This window comes from Colobus angolensis, unplaced genomic scaffold (genome assembly GCF_000951035.1).
Source record: "Colobus angolensis palliatus isolate OR3802 unplaced genomic scaffold, Cang.pa_1.0 Scaffold77, whole genome shotgun sequence".
Taxonomy (NCBI): Eukaryota; Metazoa; Chordata; class Mammalia; order Primates; family Cercopithecidae; genus Colobus; species Colobus angolensis.
This window is the reverse complement of record NW_012121487.1, coordinates 465,443-467,248: the sequence shown is the minus strand read 5'-3', so window position 1 is coordinate 467,248 and position 1,806 is coordinate 465,443.

Sequence of the window (1,806 nt, the reverse complement as noted above, 5' to 3'; positions counted from 1 at the left end):
CTCAGCCTTCTGAGGAGCTAGGACTACAGGCGCCCGCCACTACGTCCGGTTAATTTTTTCTATTTTATTTTTTTTAGTAGAGACGGGGTTTCACTGTGTTAGCCAGGATGGTCTTGATCTCCTGACCTCGTGATCCGCCCGCCTCAGCCTCCCAGAGTGCTGGGGTTACAGGTGTGAGCCACTGTGCCTGGCCGGCAGTTGTGTTTCTTGGTCAGATCAGGAAATTCCAGAAAGAGTCCTTCCTTGGGGTTGGTGAAGGAACAAGACAAGGTTAGAGAGACCTTCATTAGGAGGCTTTTTTTTGTTGTTTTTTTGAGATGGAATCTCCCTCTGTCGTCCAGTGGCATGATCTCAGCTCATGGCAACCCCCGCCTCCCAGGTAAAAGCAATTCTCCTACCACAGCCTCCCAAGCTAATTTTGTATTTTTAGTAGAGACAGGGTTTGACCATGTTGGCAAGTCTGGCCTCTAACGCCTGACCTTGTGATCCACCTGCAGAGGATCAAAGCATGTTTAAGGCCACAGCATGTTAAAGCACCAGTCTTTGGGTTATTACTTTTTGAACCCCAACAGTACATTGGTAAATTGTTGAGCAGTATCTACCAAAGCCAAACAATTGCCTATCCCATGATATAGCTGTCTTAATTTAATTTAATGTACCTGTCTTAATTTAATTTAACGTAACTTAATTTAGGAGAGCTAAGTAATTAAACATGAGGCCAAAGTACATAAGAAAGCGGCAGCCCTTTATTGCAAATATGCACACACTCTGGGGTGAGGTTCTCTGGTCCTCAGGTGTGGAGGGCCAGGGAAGTTGCGCGGGCGCTCTTGGGTGAGGTTCTCAGGTCCACGAATGCAGGGGCGGAAGAAGTCACCCCAGCTCCTGCCGGCAGCGGACTTTTATGCATTGGTACTGGAAGGGGGAGGGCAGTGGGCGGGATCAGGGCGTGATGGGGCGTCTCCATAGGCATGGCCGGTAAGTTTTGATCTCTTCGGATTGACGTCACCTGGCACATGCTCGGTTGATCTAAATCTTCCCAGGCGCGCTGCATTTTCCCCCACGCGGGAAAGTTGGTGAGGAAGAACCCGGAAGCAACAGGGGCGGTTCCTTCTTGTTTACCTTCCTCCATCTTGTTCCTTCTCCCTCACCCAAACAATAGCATTTATAAGTATATAGCTGAGAGAAATGAGTACATGTGGCTACTAAAAAGCATGTATAAGAATGGCTGGGTGTGATGGCTCCTACCTATAATCCCAGCACTTTGGGAGGCTAAGGCAGGAGGATTGCTTGAGGCCAGGAGTTTGAGACCAGTCTGGACAACATAGTTTAACTGCCTTTGCAAAGATTATGCCTGTTTAGAGGAATCTAGCATGGCTGACTCTCTCTTGCTTCTAGCCTCGCAGGCTAGCTATCCTTTCTTATTCCTAGGTATAGGCCAAGCTACCCATAAGAGGAATTTAGTGCATAGCTTAATTTAAAAGCAAGGATGATAATAGTGCCTTCCTAAAACTAACCCCCTTGTTGCTCAGGGACTGAAAGCTGCCTTATAAGACTAATGAACGTCCACAGGATTAGGATTATGGGAGGGACGCGAATTCTGCTAAAATGTAGGCATAGTTTCTATAATCCCTTACTGTTCAGGAGTCGTGGCCAGAGGTCTCAAGATGTGTGACTTCCCTAATTGGTCCTATAGATAACATCAGTATTGTAGAACCTAAGATTGATCTTTTAAAATGTTTTCAGGGCAGGTGAGGTGGCTTACGCCTGTAATTCCAACACTTTAGGAAGCCTAGGTGGGCAGATCAC